This window comes from Sinohyriopsis cumingii, chromosome 5 (assembly GCF_028554795.1).
Source record: "Sinohyriopsis cumingii isolate HCF-2022 chromosome 5, ASM2855479v2, whole genome shotgun sequence".
Taxonomy (NCBI): Eukaryota; Metazoa; Mollusca; class Bivalvia; order Unionida; family Unionidae; genus Sinohyriopsis; species Sinohyriopsis cumingii.
Genome location: NC_142965.1, coordinates 134,107,716 through 134,126,160, shown reverse-complemented (window position 1 = coordinate 134,126,160; position 18,445 = coordinate 134,107,716). Strand labels below are relative to the sequence as shown.

Here is an 18,445-nt window from a genome sequence, read left to right as displayed (position 1 = left end):
AAACGAAATAATTGACAAATTGCAAATATCAGACTTCTTATAATTAAACGGAAATAAATAAAAAATAAATATGACCTTTAAAATCATTTTATAATGTTCTGATGTTACGAGATGTTGAAGAGCATCTAGCTGGGCAACTTTCCTGGTACGGCAATTTTTTTTTTCAGATCTGGCTCGCTCTTGTGTTTGAGTGAAGAACTGTTCCACTCGTTTCCGGTCTATACGAAAGTGGAGCTGTCTGCTTCAACATTGATAGCACTTGAAATGTAGGTTTTGCTGCTAATGTCCCCTTATCATGCATTTAGTTAAATGTATTTGGGAAACAATAATAAGTCTGCCCGTTTTTCATCGATGCAGTTTTTGTCGTGTAGGTGTTTAAAACGCGTGTAACCCCCCCCCCCCCGTCTTTTTTTGTTTTATTTCTTTGTGAATCACGGTAAGTCTTTATTCAGATTCTGGTCTGGTGTAAGTGGTATTAAGAGGTGATAGGATTACAGGTGTATGTATCTTTGCTTATTTGCAAGAACTGTATAAATACAAATACATACATTTTTTTAAAATGTAAATTGTTGTCTAAGGGCCACTCGCATTATCTTGGTAATTATTGTTGACAATACACTGTTTTGACGCAGTGTCAGTTTAGTCATGAGCACACCATTTGTTTACATTGATCAACACATATCCGTATAGACAGATAAATTGGTCCAAATCATATCATTATCATTTGTGAATTGAAATAAATATACATACTATGTAATAGACTCCATTTTCGAAAGAAAGAATCTTCCAATCCGTATATCCTCGTAAAAATCCATACCAACTATTCTGATGGGGTAGATCAACTTCGGGCCATAATAGACAGCCAGTGAGCTACAAAACATGTGATAGTATAATAGACAGCCAGTCAGCTATGAAAGATGTGATAGCATAATAGACAGCCAGTCAGGTACAAAAAATGTGATAGCATAATAGACCGCCAATCAGGTATGAAACAGTGTGATATAATAATAGACAGCCAGTCAGCTATGAAACATGATAGCATAATAGATAGCCAATCAGCTATAAAACCTGTGATAGCATAATAGATACCCAGTCAGCTACAAATCATGTGATAGCATAATAGACAGCCAGTCAGCTATAAAACCTGTGATAGCATAATAGATACCCAGTCAGCTACAAATCATGTGATAGCATAATAGACAGCCAGTCAGCTATAAAACCTGTGATAGCATAATAGATACCCAGTCAGCTACAAATCATGTGATAGCATAATAGACAGCCAGTCAGCTATTGATATTATAATTGCCAGTCAGCTACACAACATGTGATCAGTGGCGTCGCTAGGGGGGTGCAGGGAGTGTGGACCGCACCGGGTGACACCATCTCAGAGGGGTGACACCAAAATGAAAAATTGCAAATTTTACAGAGCACACATTGCTTGGTCTAGTCGGATTTCATAAGCGGATAACCGATCATAGTTAAATACATGACTAGCAGGCACAGCAGTGGCATCGCTAGGGGGATGCGGGGGGTTGCGGACTGCACCGGGTGAGACCGTCAGTGGGGGTGACACCAAAGTGACATTACTAAGGATTCTGTATGGTCTGTTACGGAAGGAGGACCATGGGGGTGACACCATGAGCTACCGCACTGGGTGACACCAACCCGAGTGACGCCACTGCATGTGATAGCATAATAGACAGCCAGTCAGCTATGAAACACGTGATAGGAGAATAGACAGCCAGTTAGTTTTAAAACATTTGATACCAGTCAGCTACAAAACATGTGATAGCATAATTAGACAGCCAGTCAGCTACAATCTGTGTGATAGCTTCATAGACAGCCAGCCAGCTTTGAAACATTTGATAACATAATAGACAGTCAGTTGGCTACAAAATGTGTGATAGCATAATAGACAGTCAGTCAGCTACAAAATGTGTGATAGCATAATAGACAGCCAGTCAGCTACAAAATGTGTGATAGTATAATAGACAGCCAGTCAGCTATGAAATATGATAGCATAGGTGGCGCTCACCAGATAATATGTACTTTTGAGAGAGTGATGTATGTAAGGTGAAGTAGTTCACATTTAAAACATGCACAGTGGAGAGAATGTTTGCATACCTCTATGCTACATTAATGTAATGTGGATGATATTTCTTTTGGATATTGTACTTTTGGAAATTTTACATGATTTAAGCACACTGCTAACTAAAATGACTGCTCCCTTGTGTTAAAAAATCAGTCTGAATTAGTCTAAAGTACACTATACATAGCAGCTATTAAAATAGGGAAAATGAATTTTGCCAGACTAGACAATACCAGCTTCTGAAAGTGCAATGAATGAATTACCAAATATATAAAATGTAAAAAAAATTATCGGCTCTTTTTTATACAATTTACCTCTGAAGTTCAGGAAGTGAAAATGACCAAGTAGAGCTAGCACTTTTTTGAAAGGTGCACATTTGAAGTAAGGCCAAGCTGTATACTCTATAACCCATAGTACACCCATCAATCATACACCAAAATAAAGGGAATTAAAGGTTCTTTGCATTATACCTAAGATATACAAGGTCTTTTTTAAATAGCCAGTATAACCAGTGAGGAAAGCCGGGGACATTCTTTTTCTTTAAAATCCTAACCCTATGCAAAATGCGAAACTGTATAGCGCCACCATAATAGACAGCCAGTCAGCTGTGAAATGTAAGAACTTAATAGACGGCCAGTTGGCTATGATACATGTGATAGCATAATAGACAGCTGGTCAGCTATGAAACATTTTTTCAATAGCATAATAGCCAGTCAGCTACATAACACGTAATAGCATAATTAGACAGACAGCCAGCTACAAAATGTGACAGCATAATATACAGGCAGTCAGCTGCAAAATATGTGATAGCATAATAGACAACCAGTCAGCTACAAAAATGTAGAATAATAGACAACCAGTCAGCTACAAAAAATGTAACAGTATAATAGACAGTCAGTCAGCTACAAATCATGTAATAGCATAATTAGACAGCCAGTCAGCTACAAAACATGTAATAGCATAATTAGACAGCCAGTCAGCTACAAAACATGTAATAGCATAATTAGACAGTCAGTCAGCTACAAAATATGTGACAGTATAATAGACAGTCAGTCAGCTACAAATCATGTAATAGCATAGACAGCCAGTCAGCTACAAAACATGTGATAGCATAATTAGACAGTCAGTAAGCTACAAAACATGTAATAGCATAATTAGACAGCCAGTGAGCTACAGAATATGTGACATCATAAAAGACATCCAGTCAGCTATGAAACGTGTGATAATAGACAGTCAGTCAGCTATAAAATATGTGATAGCATTATAAACAGCCAGTCAGTTATGAAATGTGATAGTGTAATAGACAGTCAGTGACAAAAAGTGTGATAGAATAATAGATAGCCAGTTAGCTATGTAACATGTGATACCATAATAGACTGCCTGTTGGCAATGAAACATGTGATAACAACATCACTCGGTGGATAACTGCATCAGCAATATTGTTCAGAATAATGTACTGCATTCAAACCTTTTATGTGCAGCTTTTATTACTAATTTTCAGAGTTGATTTTTTGTTATTATAATAAGTGCATAATGTTATATGCAAACAATACCCCCCACTTTTATGATATATTTAGTAATTAAATCAGAATCCTCTTCATTTTTATTCATTAATATCAGTGTAATGAGATTTGTTATAAGATGACAAGGAGTTTTATGTTAACTATAAATTTGTAACTGATTTTGACATCAATAATTTTCATAACTTTTAGGAATGCTAATAAATTAAAATTAAAACCTTCTCCTGTAACTTCTCTCTGATTATTTGCACTTCTGGAGAAATTAGCTGTGAAGAGAGTTTTGACGTACCAAACAGTACAGTCAAGGATAGATGTTCTGTATATTTATATTGCCACTTACCTTTCAAATAAAAATGTCATAAACTAAATTTAATATTTTTTTCTTATAAGTAAACAAGATTTTTTATGACACAATAATGATTTTTCCAAATTCTTTTTAGACAGATTCTCCTCCAAATTATGATAAATATAAGGAAAGTTATATGGATGCTAAATTAAGATTCCTTATGTAATTTTTCCTACAAATGTATGTTCTTATGTGCTGTTGATGTTGCTTAGCAATATATTATTTTAGCAGAGCACATGTACATTAGTGTCATAGAATATTATGTGCAATATTCGGATTTCAGGTAGTAAGCAGATATAATTTGCATTTAATTTTTGTAATAGTTTTCTTTGGATCTGAATTTTTTCGATATTAAGATGCAGGACAACATGTACACATATTCATCGTTACATGAATACTGCAGCAACAGAAGCAGAAGTGCAAAATACTCAGATACATTTGATTAACATGAAATTAGGCATGATGGGAAATTAAGAATGGGGAGTATAAGCAATAATACCAGCCCCATTAGTTAAGAGTTATTTATACCTTTTTGTTTTGTCACCCAATTTCTTACTTGTCACAATTTGCACTAAATTTCTGTCTTAACCTTCAGTACAGTTCCTGTGATTTTTCTTCTCTTCATGCTTTGAGGTGGGGTGCCTAGCTGTTTCTTTCTGTACTTTGTGATAATGGAGAGATAAATATCAACAAATTCAACATTGTGCCTAAGCTGGTATGCTTTTGGCAATTCTATGGTGGAGGAGTATGGTCAACATTACTGGTAGACACTTGAATGGCCAATTTTGGAAGACATCCCATGGATAGATAGAAATTTTTGTTCTCTGGTATGCTAAAATGAATGTAAAAGTATGCATAATTTTCGGTTTTGGATGCATAAAAATTCCAACAATTGAGTCCTCAGTGTGAAGGTTTCTTTGTCCTCAAAATTCATTTTTTGATTTATTTCAACAAAGCAAGTCATGTAATGTACAAGCTGTTAAACAACTAGCAAATGTATTGGGTTTTCGATGAAGCCACATAGATTAGATGTTAGCAGAAATGGAGATTAGGCCACCTCCTTATTAATTGTTGGCACTTAATGCTCTTTCTGATCAAAAGACATGCATTTGATATGACCCCTGTCGTTGATAAACATTACTCAGCATGGTTTTATTCCATCATATCACAAGTCCTTATGTAATGTTTGGAACACTTGCATTTTATCATGTTCTGTTTATAGAAAAATAGTGCCAAGATTATTGGACTTATTTTATTTGTCAGAGGAATATGAACTCCTGTGTTAATCTTCATAAAATCAGCTGTTTTTTTTGGTATCATGTACAGATACACTTCTGTTTTTATGTGATTATCATATATGTCCTTTTCTGATGGCAGCTTTGCATAATTTCTTTGGTGCCAAGTGCAGACTTGCAAATGAGCCTGATTCTTGCAAGACTGGCCAACAGAAATCAGTAGATGGATCTAGTTTTCATAAAGAGAACAAAACGTCAAAGAGACAGAGCAATTGTTGGAATGAATCGTGGAATAAGGTGTTCTCATGGGCCAAAATATGAGAAAACAATGGAAAATTATTAGCAATATGCAGTTGGTGTCATGACTGGAAGGAAAATGCAGTGGCAACCCAATGAACACCAGGTCCAGAACTTTAGGAGTTTTATCCTCAACCTGCATTGGAGAAATTACTTAAAGTTTGTTTAAGGAAAAATTGAAAATATTGTGCTGTGGTGCTTAAAGATCAAATAAAAGAAAGCAAATGGAATATAGTCATTTGTTTCTTCTTTTATTGCCTTGGAAAATGTATTGATTTGAAATGAAATTAAGCTAATGAAATAAATGAATATAGAAAATAAAATAAAATCTCTTTTTTAATTCATCTTAACTTCATGCAGAATTAAAGAATGGCAAGGTAAAGACATTGCGAATTGTTTTGCATGTGGTTGTAACATCACAATCACGGTTTTTAACTGCCCTAAATTTTCATTGTTATTATAATAGTAAATGTTTGAAGACTTGTACATTGGTGACACAAAAATACACTCATTGTTTTGAATCATTGTACAACTAAACAATTGTCATTTGGACTACTAGTTTTAGGACTGGGACTGCAACTTTTACAAAGCAAGTAGTCCTGGGCTGCAACTTTCAAAAGCCTATGTCAAGAGTGATTTTCAATCAGATACCATTTTAAGAATATTTTTATTTGGACAATAACAAATAATTTAAAACAGTCTTGTATGTTCAGTATATGTGTGTTTCACATCTGCTTATATTTCAACAATTTTATATTTTTTACTTTATTCCAAGAAATCTGAACAAGCATATGCACTGACTTGACAAGAGACACCTTCATGCTTCTTTTATCGGCATAAATTTGTCCTATTGTTACAAATGGAAAGTAATCCTCTGTGATATGGACAGTTAAATTCCAAGAGACAACCACTGCTCAAATACCACCCACCCCCAATCAACAGAAAACTCTGAATTTAAACTGAAATGTGCACTGTATGCATAGTACTTCATTAGTAATGGCAAAATCTGAATATACACAACTTTATATTTGCTCAATTGGGACTGAATGTGTACTGTAAGGGCCTCACCATTTCATTTATGCGGCTACAATGTTCTTTCCAACAGGAATATGTTTTCTTACTTTCGTCACAAGATAAATTTGTTTCATTTAAAATATAGAATGGAATAAGGTCCTTTTTTTATTTAAACTACAAATCAGTGCAAGACAATTGTTCTCAAGCATTTCACCCCACCATCCCCAACTTAAAAGATTAAATGGTTTCTTCCTAACAGAGACTTGACTTTAATGGATGTTCAGCAGAAATCAAAGCAGTTACCATTTGTTAGCACAGTTATAAAATATTCATACAGTTTATCATTGAAAAGAATGTCAGTTTCAGCACATGAAACGTGTCTTTGTATTACATGGAGTCATCTGAGTTTGCATGTTTTATTGAACAGCTCCAATTATGGTCCTGCAGTTAACAATGGAAGTTTAATTAATCTGAACCGAACTTATCATTGCAATGATAAATAATGTGGAACATATTAAAATCTGAGATATTGAGAGCTTTGATTTTCCAACAAATGTTTGCATTTATCTGTTTATTGTTTTCCATTTCTTGCATTAGTCACATTACCTAAGTAAGAGAGCTTAGAGTAAGGTTACTTGTTTTAAAAGGATCAAAGTCTTACACCAAGCTACCTACAATGATGTAATTTGACCTTTTGTTATTAACTATGAGACCAATACCACTCGATCATAGAATACTGTTCGACTACTATTCTCTAGCTCTTCTTTCTATTAGAATTCATTCCAGCCTTCTTCAGGAACACGTTACCCACAGAAATAATAAATAACCAAGCTATACAAAATTTAAAATCTTATGTTAACTGAGATAAACAGAACATGCTATTAGTGACCAAATTTATTGGTTTAATAATGGTTAATCCTTAAATCATATTTCCAAACGTAGGTGCTGTACATGTGGACAAATTGAAATGTCTGAACACTTTCTATTAGAATGTTAATAATAAACAGCTCATATTTTTTCCTTCACTTTGCCATTTTGATTTACAATTAAGACATTATTTACCAGGTTCATATACACTGATGAAATTAATATGTGTATAGTTAAGGCAGTGCAAACCTTTTTTTAATTATGAAAATGTTTTTCAGATTAATATGAGGGTCACAACCAGACCTACCTATTCTATTTTCTCTATTATATGATCTCTGCAATAATTACATTGGATTGAATATATCCTGTATATATTTATGTCTGGTTATAATCTATCCTCGTTATGCAGTTGATGAATATATATATATGTTGTTAGAATGTTGTTATGACACAGTTTTTTAATAAACTTTCAGGTCTCTACTCATATTGAATTGTTATGACTTCTATGTGAAGATGTTTTCTTTAAAAAATATTGTTAGAAGAAAATAGTTTAATATTGTTGTTCATTGTTCTGTCCCAATTAATGTTATTCTGTGTGATGATGTTTGAAATAAATATTACTGAATCTACATTCTGTGGTGATGTTGGAAATAAATACTATTGAATCCAAACTTTACAACTTTATATGTGGAAAGGGATATAGTTTTAAAATCCCCAACCCCATGTCAAGATAATATAAAAGCAATTCTGTTCTTAGTGTTTTTGTTGAAGATTTTAATATTAAGTCTTCTGAAATAAGAAAAGTTTACTGAAGAGAATTATTGCATTGTATGAATTGCATTGTACAGCTGTACAGTGTTAATTAACAATTAAAACATATGCTGCACAAATTAGGGCAAGCTGATGACTAAATTTTTAAAAAAAGTTTTAGATCTTTATGACAGTTTGGTTATTGATTTATAATTTTAATTATGCAATACTTACATGTTGCTATGGGGGCCCTGAGTGGCCGAGTGGTCTAAAGTGCTCTCCCGTACGGATCACTGCCATCTCACCTCTGCCTGCATGGGTTCGAGTCTAGGATTCGGCCAATGCGGGTATGTGAGAAAGCTTGCCAGTAGCTTCTCGTGGGTCAGTGGTTCTTCCTGGGGTTTTCCCGGGTTCTTCCTCCACCATTAAAACTGGCTGCCATGCATAGTCTATCATGTGCTGAAAAATGGCATTAAACCCCACAACAACAACAATCTGTTGCTATGGCTTAGCTAATCTATTTTCATGCTGAAAATATGCTGTCCATTTAATGTGAATAAATCCTCCCACAGTGGTGAAAAGTCAGTTTGACCTTTTGCACACTGCTCTGTATGTTGCATGGTCATGCGCAGAAGGTAGATATATAACCTGTCATTCTTTTTCATGGATGGAATAATGTGCAGATATTTGCCAGATCACCAGAGAAATTATGCCTGACTAAGATATCCAGAATAAATCTTTCTATGGTGTTAATAGTCTTTGTGTTACATTTGTCTGTTGATTCCAAAAGAGCCATGTAGTAGTAGCCTTTTTCTTATCATTTAAAACTTTGTCTTTGAAGGGCTTTCGAGGCTACTTCATGTTCCATCCTATTGTGTTGGACATACATTCTTACCTAAACATACACTGTGTTATGGATACGTCCCTGTTGTTCTAAACGTAAACATATACTGTTATGGATAAGTCCCTGTGTTCTAAGGATAAACATACACTGTTATGGGTAAGTCCCTATGTTTTAAGGATAAACATACCCTATGTTATGGATAAGTCCCTATGTTCAAAGGATAAACATACACTGTGTTATGGATAAGTTGCTGTGTTCTAAGGATAAACATATACTGTGTTATGGATAAGTCCCTATGTTCTAAGGATAATAACAGGACCAGCTCATATGTTGGGGACATAATTTCCTCCAACACTGTTCTTTATAACTTCACCACATGCTCATGTTGACATTGTTTATATATTTGCTTGTTGCTTCAGTAAATAATTACATAGGTGGAATATCTTATTTTTCATTTACAAAATTAAAAAACTACAGGTAATTTCCATTCTTTGTTCGTTTTGAGCAACCAGGCAAGTTTCATGGCAGCAACTGTGTTCTTAGTGCATACACAGGGGTGTGCATGGTTCAACACTGCTACAACCAGGTGAGTTTCACAGTGACATCCATTATTTCTTGTTAACAGGATAATGTCAGGAAAACAGTCTGTTGGGCAAAATGGTCACAAAAAGGCCTTGTCGGATACCCATACAAACTGCATCAATTGTTCAAAGTGCACATGAAAAAACATTGCACTGTTTGTGAATTATGGTCTTCTGGTATCAGGACACTGTGACAGCAGGTTAACGCCCTCCCATTAAGGCGGTAGAGTAATAGAAGGTTTCACATCCCTTGAAGACCTCCTCGGAGCATTGCAACTATGGGAAGGTTGAGCACCACATCAGTGGATTGCTTTCTCCTGTTTAGGATGTAGAGCATTGCAATACATATAGTGTTTTTGGCAACATGTTGCCCCTTCTGTTAGGGAGGCTAAACACTATGCCCATGATGTACAGAGTGATAAATTCGTTGAAGATGAGGTTTTTTCCATCTATCACTCATTTGCCTCATGGTATGGGGACAAGCTTCCCCCTTTTTCCCATCTACCATCCCACCCTGTACAGGATTTGCAGTCCACATATAGGACTTGAGCTAGGGAAGGGGACTGCATTGGTGGTTCCCTCTTCCCAGTTATACTTACGAAATATTTTGGGATGTTGGGCCTTCCACCTCAGGGCCCTTGGTCCATTATGCCCCCATGGGCTGTTGTCACCTTGCCCTCACAGTTGAAGAGATGCTGCAGCTTGTGCCTCACCATCACCTCCTCACCAGGTGGCTTGGAAGGCTAAAGATGTTACATCATCTAGGGTAGACAGATGTTCTTGACTCCTCTGTAACTCACGATGAAACAGGAACCATGGTGCAGAGTGCTCCTATACCCTCTCCATCAAGGGATATAATGATGCCCTGCCACTATCCAACTCGGAGTGTCCTTGACCGTGATGTTGATGCACACTCTATCCTCGTTGACCTGGAGGATGCAACTTGCAACTTGACCTGAAAACTTGTTCTGGTGGAGAGATCATTTGAGTTGAGCCAGGCATGAAGGTGGAGAATGTGGGGCTGTTGTGGAGAAGGGATCCCTGGTGTTGTGACAGGAGATTCCTCCTGTGAGGTACAGACCTGGGTCAGTCGATCAACAGGTCTAGGAGATTGATGAACCATGATCCCTGATGGACCTGTTTGCGAATAGGCTCAACAACAAACTTCCCTTTTATTTATCCTGTTCTGGATAACAGAACATGGGCATTCAGCTTCCAGTGGGATCACCTATTTGCATATGTCTTCCCACCAAAGGTTCTACCAAACATCTGAACTTCCAATGTTTGGGTTATTCTCGCCACCACATTATGGCTCCAGTGATCATAGTTCAGCGATCTCCTAGACCTGTTGATCGATCAACCCAGGTCTGTACCTCACAGGAGGGATCTCCTCTCACAACACCTGGGATCCCTTCTCCACAACAGCCCCCACATTCTCCACCTTCATGACTGGCTCAACTCAAACGATCTCTCCACCAGAACAAGTTTTCAGGTCTAGTTGCCATTTGCATCATTCAAGCCAGGAATCTTCTGTGATTGAGCAGTAGGAAACACATTGATCCTATCTGCCCTCCTGTAACCTCCATTGCTGATTACCTTTAGTTCCTCTTTGAGACCAAAATATGTTCAGTATCCACTATCAGAGATTATCAATCTGCCATGTCCAATACATTTAAATCATTTCAAGGCACAGTCATCAGTTTAGATCTGCACCTTGCTGATCTTATGAAGTATTTCAAGCTTCAGAGACCTGTTTCCCACTCTCTTATGCCAAAATGGAATCTTTCTTATGTTTTATGGTCATTTACAAAAGTCCCATATGAACCATGAGTGAAGCTTCCTTTCAAGATCTCACACTCAAAATGGTGTTCCTATTGCTTCTGCAAGATGAAGAAGCAAGATTCATGCCTTGTCCTTTGACACTGGCTGTCTCAAGTTTAATGGGAATCATGACTCTGTTACCCCTCTATGCCAACTGGGTTTTCTCACTAAAGATCAGTTACCTTTGGTTGCTCCCATGCCATAAAGATTCCCAGTCTCAGTAGAGTTTGTGCAGGAGATGGTCAAGATAGACTCTTTATGTCCCGTGCACGCACTCTGCTTCTATCTTAATGCCACCAAAGCCTATGAGTCCCTCACCAGTTGAAATTTCTCTTTTACGAAACTAAAAACCCATGAGGTTTGAGCTGTTGCTACTTCATGGGCCTACTTTAATCATTCCTTCCAGGAGGATATCATGAAGGCAGCTTTTTGGCACTCCAATACTACCTTTTTTGTTCTTCTACTTCCACACACTAGTACAACACAATGCAGGCATTTTTTCTCTGTGTTATTCAGAGAGTCACGATCCTTCTACAGATGGACCTCTCTCTCTATGATCAGTACATTTAATTTCTGTTTTAAATCAGTTTGACATTGGCCGACCCATCTTACTGACAAATTCGGGTAAGCAGTAGTGACAAGATAAGTAATTGCTGCTATTAAATGTAGTTTTTTGGAGGATTAAACTAATTTTAATTATGCAATACTTACCTGTTGCTATTGCCTAATACCCTTCTCCCACCTGCTCTGATGTCTTGTGTAATTATTGTCTGTGATAAAAGATGGGAGGTTATATCTATCTACCTTCTGCACATGATCTTGTGACATAGATTGGTGTGCAAAAGGTCACAAGGTCATACTGAATTTTGTCCACTGTGGGACAATGTATTTACATCAAACGAATAGTGTATTTTCGACTTGAAAATAGATTAGCTAAGCAGTAGTAACAGGTAAGTATTGTATAATTAAAATTAACTTTACCCCTCCCCCCTCAAAACTACATTTCAATATAATTTTGCATTTTTTTCTACAATGACAAAACTTTCTTTTTCTTTTTTCCTCTATAAAAAATATGTAGAGACAATACATCCATGCAGTAGGCCCTAGATGTTTTGGTTGTTGTATTGAGTTTAACGCAATTTGCTAGCATAGGATAGGAACCACTGACCCATGGGAAGTTACTGGCAGCTTTCTCACATAAAGAGATTGGCTGAGCCAGAGGCTCGAACCCACATAGACAGGTGATATGGCAGTGATCGGTAAAGGCAAGTGCTTTAGACCACTTGGCCACCTGGAGCCCCCTAAATTTGATGGAAAATAAAATCTTGGAACATCTGAGAGTTGACAGTTTTTCACATTATTAATTGTCCTAAATGTCTTCTATCAGTTGACCGCTCCGGTGGCCTAGTGGTTAGAGCGTCTGTCTCGGATGCGGGAGGTCGTGGGTTCGATCCCCGGCCAAGTCATACCAGAGACTGAAAAAATGGTACTAACAGCTGCCTTGCTTGGCGTTCAGCATTAAGAGGTTAGTGTTAGGACTGGTCGGCCTGGTGTCAGGATAATGTGACTGGGTGGGACATCATGCTACATGTCTGCGGCATGATGCCCCAGTGCTAGACATCACTATAAGCTGCCACATTGCAGACATCGTAGCGATATGACTGAAAAATTGTTAAAGCTACGTTAAAAATAAAAATCACATCACATAACATCTTCTATCAGTTTTAATCGGTAGGAAGCGTTAGTTGTCTTTGGATGTTATTCATTATGTATTATGATGGTGCTAGTGACCTAGCGAATCGTGAAAACGTTTTTTCCCAATTTTCGTCAATTGGAATTATACGAGTGGCATGTTGAAGCTATATCTGAGCATGAGAAGTCATTCCTTTACTTTCATGAATTGGAATTGTACGGGTGACTTGTTGAAGCTATATCTGACCAAGAAAAGTCATTCCTTTACTTTCATCAATTGGAATTGAACGGGTGACTTGTTTGAAGCTATATCTAACCACAAGAAGTCATTCCTTTACTTTCCGAAAGAAGCATTGTCTCATTTGTTGACAGTTATATTCAAAAGCATCAGCGCATAAAATTACAAGGTATGAAAATTAGTTAATTTGTTCTTTTTTGGACACTGAATGAAATATTTTATAATGCTTTTGGAGAGACAATTTAAATTTAGTTATTTCTTGCATTCTGAAAACATGCAGAAAATATGGTAACTTGGCTGATCCAAAAAGATCAGTGTTAATCATTGTTTGCTTTGATACTACAAAATATATGCTCAGACCAATTCAGTTTTTCATGAGATATCAACCAAATAAAACAGATGACGTAAGTGCAAGACTGTTAAGTTTCCCAAAGCAATCAATTAAATCAGCAACAGCTACAGCAACTGAAATGAACCTTCATTGTCTGCTATAGGAATTTTAACAGTTACATAAAATACCAAAGTGCATTGAATTACAAACTAAACCTGCATTTTGCAATCATGTAAGTGTTAAATCCAGCCATAGTTTTGATATTTTATTGTATATTAGGGTGTGTAACACATCTTTCCATTTTCTGTGTTTAATTATGAACACACAAAAATCAATATCATACATATGTCATGATCTTATTTGTTGTGTAATTTTTTTTCTCATAATAATGATGTATGCACTTTTGTTTTTATGTATTTGTGTAACCTCAGTTATAATATTTGTTTTTATGTGCTTGTACACTGTCTAACCTCAGTGTATTTTTATGTGCTTGTTTAACCTCTGTATTTTTATGTGCTTGTATAACCTCTGTATTTTTTTGATGTGCTTGTATATCCTCAGTGTATTTTTATGTACTTGTTTAACCTTTGTGTATTTTTATGTTTGTATAACCTCTGTGTATTTTTATGTGCTTGTATAACCTCAGTGTAGTTTTATGTGCTTGTATAACCTTATTGTATTTTTATGTGCTGGTATTAACTTCAGAGTTTTCATACACATGTATAAACTCTGTGTTTTTATTTGCTTGTATAGCCTTAGTGTGTTTGTGTTCTTGTATAGCCTTAGTGTATTTATATGTGCTTTTATAACCTTAGTATGCTTGTATGTGCCTGTATAACCTCAGTATGTTTACTTGCACTTGTATAACCTCAGTATGTTTATATGTGTTTGTATAACCTCAGTGTGTTTGTATGTGCCTGTATAACCTCAGTGTATTTTTATGTGCCTGTATAAACTTAGTTGTGTTTTTATGTGCTTGTATAACCTCAGTATGCTTATATGTGCTTGTATAACCTTATTATTTTTATGTGCTTGCCTAGCCTTATTGTTTTTATGTGCTTGCCTAGCCTCAGTGTGTTTTTATGTGCCTGTATAACCTCAGTATGTTTATATGTGCTTGTATAACCTCAGTGTTTTTATGTGCCTGTATAACCTCAGTATGTTTATATGTGCCTGTATATCCTCAGTATGTTTTTATGTGCTTGTATAACCTCAGTGTGCTTTTATATTCTTGTATAACCTCAGTATGTTTATATGTGCTTGTATAACCTTATTGTTTTTTTAATTGCTTGCCTAGCCTTAGTGTTTTTATGTGCTTGCCTAGCCTCAGTGTGTTTTTATGTGCTTGTATAACCTCAGTATGTTTATATGTGCTTGTATAACCTTAGTGTGTTTTTATGTGCTTGTATAACCTTAGTGTGTATTTTTGTGCTTGTATAACCTCAGTGTGCTTTTATGTGCTTGTATATCCTCAGTGTGTTTTTATGTGCCTGTATAACCTCAGTATGTTTATATGTGCTTGTATAACCTTAGTGTGTTTTTATGTGCTTGTATAATCTTAGTGTGTTTTTTTGTGCTTGTATAACCTCAGTGTGTTTTTATGTGCTTGTATAATCTTAGTGTGTTTTTTTGTACTTGTATAACCTCAGTGTGTTTTTATTTACTTGTATAACCTCAGTGTTTTTATGTGCTTGTATAACCTCAGTGTTTTTATGTGCTTGTATAACCTCAGTGTTTTTATGTGCTTGTATAACCTCAGTGTTTTTATGTGCTTGTATAACCTCAGTGTTTTTATGTGCTTGTATAACCTTAGTGTATTTTTATATGCTTGTATAAACTTGGTGTATTTTTTATGTGCTTGTATAAACTGATTATGTTTTATGTGCTTGTACAACCTCAGCAGTGTGTTTTTATATGCCTGTATAACCTCAGTGTTTTTATGTTACTCTATAATTTCAGCATGTTTTCATATGTTTGTATAAATTCATTACATTTATTGTAGACACTTCTGATAACTTAATACCCACATATAGTGTTATGAACCCTTTTGACCTTGTAGTTTTGTCTACCCTGTTTGGCAAGGTCTTAAATGAGTGTCTGTTAAACATCTGTGGTTTACAATTGTCTTTTAGGTTTTATTTTGTTTCACAGTGTACTTCATTCATCCACAAGAGGTTGATATGAAGAGTCATTGTAATACATTTATACATTAATTTGAAGGAGATTATTATGTTGTGATCTTCATCTGTCTGTTAGCAATTTCATTTCAGCAAATAACATGAGGTTTCCACCTTGGACATTTAGCAAACTCTGTTGATGGCTTACACATTTAGTTAGAAGCCTATCAACTGTAGTATCAAAAGATCCATGAATAATGTCTTTGCAACTTTAAGAAGAAAAATGATTTCCATACAGTAGTGTTGATTCTCCAGACTTTGTAGACAGCTCTGGACCAGACTTTGTGGACAACTTTACCACAGTCTAAGAAAACAGCCTGTTGATTTTAGGTTAAAAAGGTCAGAGGTCAAGGTCACTGTGACTGAAGGAATTAAAATGGGTCCTGAACAGTAACATAATTTCTTTACATCACTGACCAATACCAAACTTTGTTGATGGCTTGCACATGGGGTAAGGAAGAAGCCTATAGTCAGAGGTCATGGTCATTATGGGTATAAAATAAAGAAAAATAACGGTTTCTGCACAGTAAGTTCAAGACCACATACCAGGACCAGAAACATTGGGGTGGGGTGAGGTATAATTTAGTGCCATATACAGTACTTTTGTTAATAAAATATTTCTATTTTGTTTCAAGACAGTGGATGAAAGCATGAAGAAGCACTTATTAATAGCAACTGATAACATGTTAGTTCTTGAATGATAAGAGTAGATGACTGCATTCAGTTCTTGCTTGGTGCTAACAAGTTGAAGTGATGTGGTTGGCCGAGTTGTCTAAGATTTGGCACTTACTTTTACAGATCACTCATGTATCATCTCTGTTCATGTGGAGTTCATGTCTCAGCTGGACCAGTGTGGGTATGTGAGAAAGCATGCCTATTTCTTTCCACGTTTTGTGGTTCTTTCTTGGATCTTACTCCACCAGATATGTTGACCTCCACATGTAGCCTGTGTTGTGCTGAAAAATGGTCTTGAACCCCATAAAAACCAAAACCAAGCTTACCAGTTGTCATCTTCCTCTCTTCTTTCTGATAAGGTTTTATATTTATGGTGGCACTATGTAATCAAATTTAAAAATGTGTAATGCTCATAGTAAGATCTTGAAGTACAATAATAATAATAATAATAATAATAATAAATTTATTTAAAGATGGAAACACAAGTAGCTAAAGAACTAATCTACCTTATGAGGATACAGAGGAATTTATTTATTTTAGCTGCATCTCTGAAGCCACTGGATATATTGGGTTTGGAAGAAGGAAATAGAGTGGGCATTTCTAATCTCACCTGGAATACTATTCCAGAGCAATGTTCCAGAATGGTATTGGAAACGTTTTTTTTAAAATAATTTCTTATTTGGTTTGGGAATTTTATACTGTTTGGTAGACATGTATCGCAGGAGGGGAGTACAGTATTACCATGTAGCCTATACTGGAATAGTGATTGTAAATATTCAGGAACACTATTATTAAATACACTGTACATTAATTTGGCTTTTGTCAGCCGGATTCGATCTTTAATAGGTAATATTTTTAACTTACCAGCTTAATTTTCCATGCTTTCTTTCTGGATTGATATTAGCCCAAATGCTCTTTTTTGAAGATGTGCCAGCTTTGCTATGTTTTTATCATTTGAATACCCCCTTACCATATTACAGTAGGCCAAATAGGGTTGTATGTAACTGTTATAAAATAGTTTTCTGTGCCTTTCAGGGAGAAAATGTCTTATCCAACTGAGAATCCATAAACATGAATTAACTTTTTTTACTGATATGTTTGGTATGTTCAGTCCATGATAGGTTATTGTCCACCAAAACACCAAGTAGTCTATCATGACATCATGACAGACCATTTGCAAATTTTTATCCTTCTGTGTCAGATGTAGTTCATCACTGTCAAGATTTGTTCTTTTTTTGCCATGTTGAGGTAATTAATATTTTAGTTTTGTCAGTATTTACCACCATGCCATTGCATGTGCAATACTTTGTGTTTTGGAAGTCTGACAGTGTTGTGTCATCTGGATAGAGATCTGTAGATGATATTGAATCCCTTAATACAAGTAGTAGGCCATTAATAAATAATATAAATAGTAATGGACCTAGAATTGAGCCTTGTGGTACTCCATATCTATTTGTTCCAGGTTCAGACTGAACATTATTAATATAAACATGTTGTGTTCTCTCACTTAAGTATGAAATAAACCATCCAATTGTGCTTTCATCACATTGGTAAAGTTTCAGTTTCTTCCAAAGGATTTCATGATCCACCATGTCAAAAGCTTTTCTGAAATCTACAAATACAGATCCTATTCTACCTTGATCAAGTGCTTGAAACCGTTTATCAGTTTGGGCGATCAAGGCAGTCTTACATGAATGTTTCTGTCTAAAGCCTGATTGATTAGAGTGTAACAGCAGGTGTTTGGTTAAGTTGGATGCATCTCAGAAAATACAACATTCATGTAGTTGAAACTTGTCCATTTGATTCTACTATAGAGGAGCATAGGCAGTGAATATCTTACATCAGACTTGGTATTATGTGAAAGGACATTGTAGCTTTTTATTGTGATTGTAAGGTGCATTTTGCAGGCCTAAAACACTATTTACACCCACCCACCCACACTCCAAAGAGTGTTTGCTTTTCATACTT

General features: G+C 35.8%; 1 protein-coding gene across 1 annotated transcript in view; it reads left to right on the top strand.

The window, feature by feature from the left end:
* The first annotated feature begins 200 nt into the window (after window positions 1-200).
* Window positions 201-18,445, top strand: part of LOC149800272 (kelch-like protein 5) — a 295,329-nt gene continuing 277,084 nt past the window's right edge. The window contains exon 1 of the mRNA XM_089959849.1: window positions 201-266. The gene's annotated coding sequence lies outside the window, so the exon portion shown is untranslated. The remainder of the gene's footprint in view (window positions 267-18,445) is intronic.